The sequence below is a fragment of the Cydia strobilella genome, chromosome 13 (genome assembly GCF_947568885.1).
Source record: "Cydia strobilella chromosome 13, ilCydStro3.1, whole genome shotgun sequence".
Lineage (NCBI taxonomy): Eukaryota > Metazoa > Arthropoda > Insecta > Lepidoptera > Tortricidae > Cydia > Cydia strobilella.
In genome coordinates, this window is record NC_086053.1 from 10,797,124 (window position 1) to 10,803,123 (window position 6,000).

Below are 6,000 nucleotides of genomic sequence, written 5' to 3' on the forward strand. Positions count from 1 at the left end.
GAGTGCTGGCAACACCTCTCATTCGAACGAGATCAATGCAATCGTTGAGGAACTGACTGAGAGCGGTATAGTTTTAAAGTAAGAAAACTGACCCTCTTCTGTTGGCTGTTTTTTTTTTTTAAACCTGTTATCTAATAAAACAGACCTGTTTTGTATCCAAGCCTCCCCACACGTACACGCCCCTTGTTATAAATACGGATGAGGACTCTCTCCATGGTTCACTTTCACAATGCCTCTTAACAAGTTTGGACAATACTTGGGTAGCGAATCTACAATCCGTGACGACATAAAAGTGGAACGAGATTTGGTAAATTTTGAAAATAGACGAGTGGCGGGAATTCACAAGTCTTTTCTCAAAACTGATGCCATATGTAGAGCTGAACTAGATGAACAAGTGGTATTTTTAAACGCAAAGCTAAAGGCAAATGTTAAAGATTTAAAAGATTTACGGTTCAAGCTTGAAAAATTATCACAAAGAATTGCTACACCACAACCACAAACACCATCGGAAGCGGCAGCGTTTCCAGGAAAGCGTATTATATTGAAGAAAAATGAGTAAAGCTCAAGTAGTAGACGAGATACATAAGTATGCGAGAAAAACATTTCCACGTCGTCGATTCGTTCAGAGGGGGCTCGATGACACGTGGCAGATTGATCTAATTGATATGCAAAAGTACTCCAAGTATAATAACAACTATAAATACATTCTAGTGTGTATTGATACCTTTTCAAAGTACGCTTGGATGCAACCGCTAAAATCTAAAAGCGCTGAACATGTTACAAAGGCAATGAGCAGAATTTTGAGTCAAGTCGGCAGAAAGCCCAAGAATATTCAATCAGATGATGGGAAAGAGTTTTTCAATGTCAAATTTCAATTGCTCATGAATCGTCATCACATCAATCACTACTCTACCTATAGTGCGATGAAAGCTTCCATAGTGGAAAGACTAATTAGAACCTTAAAACATTGGATTTGGAAACAATTTAGCTTGAATGGTTCATACAAATGGCTACAACTGATAAGCCAAGTGGGATATTGTTACAACAACAAACTGCACCGCACTATCGGTATGGCGCCGGCGAGTGTGAATAAAAACAACTCTAAACAGTTGTTACATAAAGTCTACAATCACATTAAAATCAAACCTCGTGCCAAGTTCAAGGTGGGTCAACATGTGAGAATTAGTAAATATAAATCCACTTTCGCCAAAGGCTACATAGGCAATTGGACTACGGAGATATTTACAATAACTAAAGTGCAAACTACGAATCCAGTGACATATTTACTTCAAGACGCTAATCACCAACCCATCTCTGGATGTTTCTACGAACAAGAGTTGCAGAAAACTAAACACAATGACATTTATCTAGTGGAAAAAGTTTTGAAACGTCGTGGAAATAAAGTGTATGTAAAATGGCTCGGCTTAAATGAAAAGAGTTGGATAGATAAAGATAACATTGTCTAAGTTTTCTTTTTTTTCTCAATAAATATTTATCTACTCTAAGTCAATGAGGTTTCATTCAATAAAAACATCTCTCTATATATATATATATATTTATTTTATAATTGTGTAGTACCTATTTATACATTCGCAGCGAGCTAGCAATTTAAAATTAAACAATTAGAATGGGAAAAAAAACATCTATATCTGTACGAGGACTCTTACACACATTCATAATCACCGGAAGCTATTATGTTCGGACCTACCACACAAAATATAACATTGATCAAACAATTAAAAGATTTCATATTGAACACTGCACGTGAAAAAAGTTCCGCTTTAACACCGCCTAATAACACAATCCAGTCTTGATAGTTGATTTGAGCGTCTTCCACAATCTCTTCCACTGTATCGTTTAAATCATACCACATTACAATTAACCAGTAAACATGACAATCGTCTGCATGGTGACCTTCGAAATATATACGTTTCAACAATTTCGCTACTTCCCCTCTAAATGTGTGTAATGCCATGGGCAGGCGCCATCTTTTAATCAGAGTATTGTCCTCGAACGCTTTTAGCCACTTGATTTTCATTTCATCACTGCTGCTGCTGCTGCTGGTATCGCTCTCGGTATCGCAGCAGTACATGGCCCCATCGTCTTGTGCTTTTGTTGTTGTTGTCATCGGTTGTGCTGCTGCTGCTGCTGCTGCTGGTGGCGATTGAGAAGTGGAACTGCTACAGCCACTGCCGCCGACGCCGCCGCCGCCTGTTTTAATGGTGGACAACCAGCACTGGCAGCACCAAGTGGTGGTGGTGGTGGTGGTGTTGGTACCGTCAGTCGTGTCAGCTGCAGCTGGGGAAGATATAATACAAAATATTGTAATTATTTATATTAAAAGTAAGCAAGTGTAAAAGTGATAGATTTTCAAATTACATAGAACAGAGTTTAAATACTCAACATGTTAGTACAACTTGTATATAATTGAAATAAAAACTTACATTTGGCATGTGATGAAGCTTGCAGATCCATCGTTATTGACTATAACGCGATATTCGTTGTGACACTGGAATAGTAGTAGTAGTAGTAGAATATGGTAGTAAGATGACTGTTTTATAAAAATATTGTTTACGAATCGCGAGCTCAAACGACACCGTACTGCGTGACGTGGCGTGAGGTTGGCTGGGCGACAACAACTGGGCGAGAGAATAACTTGCGTCATGCGCCGGGTGTCTAGACGCATGACGTAATCATGGAATGCGTACGCGGCTGAGTGGGCGTAGGGGGCGGGGTGTCTGGGTGCATACCTCATTTGCACGTGTCACTGCTGTGATGCCACATTCCGACATTCCAGTAGGACTCGCTGCAAATTTCACACAACGCCTAGTCCTACTATGATTCTGCTGCTGCTGCTCACATATAGTCTCGAAATTTGAACCTGTTATACAGTGACGAGGTGGCCTAAGGGTTCATCATCATGAATGAGAGACGTTAGCCCGGTTAGCTAAAGAATAGCGCCGGTTCGAATCCGACCTTAGCCACTGTGCATGGATGCGCCACCCCGTCACTTTTTTGTTTTTTTTTTCTTTATAAACTTAGCTTACAAAGTGTACTCAGTGCTGCTAGCGAGCGCCATCTATACATTTCTTAGCGCACTTTTGAAACGTAGCTTCCTCTAACGGATCTTTGCCTAACTAGCTGCGGACTTTTTTAGAACTACTCGGACGGCAGCTCATCTATACCTTTTTGTAGCGGATGTTTTTGGAACTAAAACTTCCACGTCCACTGACTCTAGCGACATCTATACATTTCTTAGCGCACTTTTGAAACGTAGCTTCCTCTAACGGATCTTTGCCTAACTAGCTGCGAACTTTTTTAGAACTACTCGGACGGCAGCTCATCTATACCTTTTTGTAGCGGATGTTTTTGGAACTAAAACTTCCACGTCCACTGACTCTAGCGACATCTATACATTTCATCGAGAACCATTAAGCGAATCGATAACTCGCATACAAAGTGGCGCCATCTAGCGGTGATCATTGCGGAACTAACAAGTGGCGCCATCTCACGGATCTTTGCCAAACTAACTAGTGGCGCCTCTGGCGGATTTCTATGGAACTCACAAGTGGCGCCATCTAACGGATTTGCTATGAAAATAACAACAGGCGCTCTTACACATACACAGTGGCGCCATCTAGCGGGGATCATTGCGGAACTAACAAGTGGCGCCATCTATACATTTCATAGCGGATATTTTTAGAACTAACTAGTGGCGCCTCTGGCGGACTTTTATGGAACTAGCAAGTGGCGCCATCTAGCGGATCTTTGCCAAACTAACTAGTGGCGCCATCTGACGGATCTTTGCCAAACTAACTAGTGGCGCCCCCTAGCGGAAAAGTTTTGGTCTAGAACGGGAGGAGGAGGAGGGGCTAGAACCGGCACAAACTAACTACTTATCTTCTTGAGAATAAAGATTCTTCTTCTTAAACCTGAACTCTACAGGCCCTAACTTCACAAACTCTACACCTTAGTTAAAATATGTGGCTTGGCCGTTTTGTTACATACAAAGTAATTTATACATTTTTCACCTTACGCCCATGTGACAATAGCGATACCTACGGCCAAGCCACATATTTCGACTAAGGTGTAGAGTTTGTGAAGTTAGGGCCTGTAGAGTTAGAAGCTTGGCTCTACAAAAGATCTGATAACTTTTTGACAGTGCGAGCCTTATGGTTTCGTCTTGGCAACATTTTACATAAAATATTTTTGGTTGGATTTATCTAGTCTCATTTAAACAATATTTAAGCGTGAGAGGGATTATGTATGGAGCAACTAAGGCATGTTAAAAATATCTGGAATAGCTAATATAATTAAGTAAAGTCGTATTCTAAATCATCCACACGGACTTTTATAAGCATGGACATGTAAGCATAATAAGATTTCAGCATAAACGTATTTCAACAAATACATAGTTACCTCATATTGTCATACCTACTCCTTGGTTTTTTGCCTGAAACTCATGATGATGAGTCATTACATAAATTATGCCGATATTTAAAAACATAACTCTCCAAAGGAAATGACTTAGGTAGATAAGATAGATACGCAATGACGCATCGCTTCTTTTCCAGCTTTGCCTATGCCTGTTTTGAAAACATAGACGCTGGTTAAAAACAGTCATTAAGTACTTTTTAAATTTCAAACCCTTTCTTTTGAAGCCGACACGCTTAAAGAGTACTTATCTGTTTTTAGTACCGACCTATTTAGCTTTTTGCTGTAAATCCTAAGAATTGGCATACACCAATAGTATATTCTTTTGGTATGGTATATGCGCCATTCTCGAAGTATAGGTTCGTCTTTACTCTGTATTGTTAAGTACGTAAATAGGTGCTAGGCGGCACCTTTTGACCGAATCAACTAAAGGTGCGTTTACAATTACAATGTAAGGATATTTCTTTAGGCACATTTACTGTGCATGGTCAAGGGGTACTATGCTGAAAATTCATAAATTCAACGACTACTGTCAAATATCACTACTGTCATTCCAGATCTAGAACAGAGCCCAACTGGGGAAGTGGAGGTACCTCCACCTTACAGAAAACCGCAGCCAAATAACACTAGACCCTACTCATAGTGTTGTGTTCCTGCCGGTAAGTAAGGTTGCCAGAGCTCAACGAGGGAGAGGAGTGTTAGGGTCGGCAACGCGCGTGTAATATCTCCGGTGTTGCAGGCGTCCATAGGCTACGGTAACTGCTTACCATCAGGCGGGCCGTATGCTTGATTGCCACCGACGTGGTATAAAAAAAATGATGGTATCATTTTGATTGCCAGATCATACACATTAAAAAAAATGATTAGTGGGCTGATATCACTTTCAGAACATTTTATTTGCACTTCCGCAGAATTGATCAATTTTAACCAAATGTATTTTCAATGCCTTATATTAGCGTTTCCTTATATTTCTTTCTTGCTGTGCATGCTTGCTTTGGATGGCATTCTTATGCAATACCTACCACTCATGTACTCTTTGTAAATATGTTAAATGTTGTCTGTTTAGTGTGCCTTTTAAATAAAAATAAAATAAAATAAAATAAAATGCCTATTCTGCCATTATTGCATCATTTTTGCGGCAACGTAGTTAACTCAAAGAAATTGGTAGGAACATACTTAAGTATGTCAATTACAGTTGAAATTACCTAGGTACTAATTAGAGATTATTAACGTTAAGCTATACAGACATTAATTATTAATTGAACTTCCCTTGAAACTAATTGTACCTTTAACTTACGCCTACAGCAGAACGAAAATCCTAGTTTCAAAAATGTATCTGTTAATAATCCATGCACGTGCCCTACGCTGAAAAACGAGCCCCTCAAAAAAAGCGACTGAGAGAGTCCTCCCACATAACGGCGCAATTACACAAATATAAAGAATCACTTACACGAGCCGACTTCACCGATTGCCGTCGGTGTATTCTAATAAGCGAGTAGGGCAAAGTTACGAGTGAGGGCATTACTCTGTCCGTTCCGTAAGTCATCCGTGGAGATGAATGGTCGG

General features: G+C 40.0%; 1 long non-coding RNA gene across 1 annotated transcript in view; it reads right to left on the bottom strand.

Moving 5' to 3' along the window:
- LOC134746708 (uncharacterized) overlaps positions 1-5,130 on the bottom strand; it is a 51,991-nt gene extending 46,861 nt beyond the window's left edge. The window contains exon 1 of the long non-coding RNA XR_010128260.1: positions 5,028-5,130. This is a non-coding gene — a long non-coding RNA (uncharacterized LOC134746708). The remainder of the gene's footprint in view (positions 1-5,027) is intronic.
- Between the last annotated feature and the right edge of the window lie 870 nt (positions 5,131-6,000).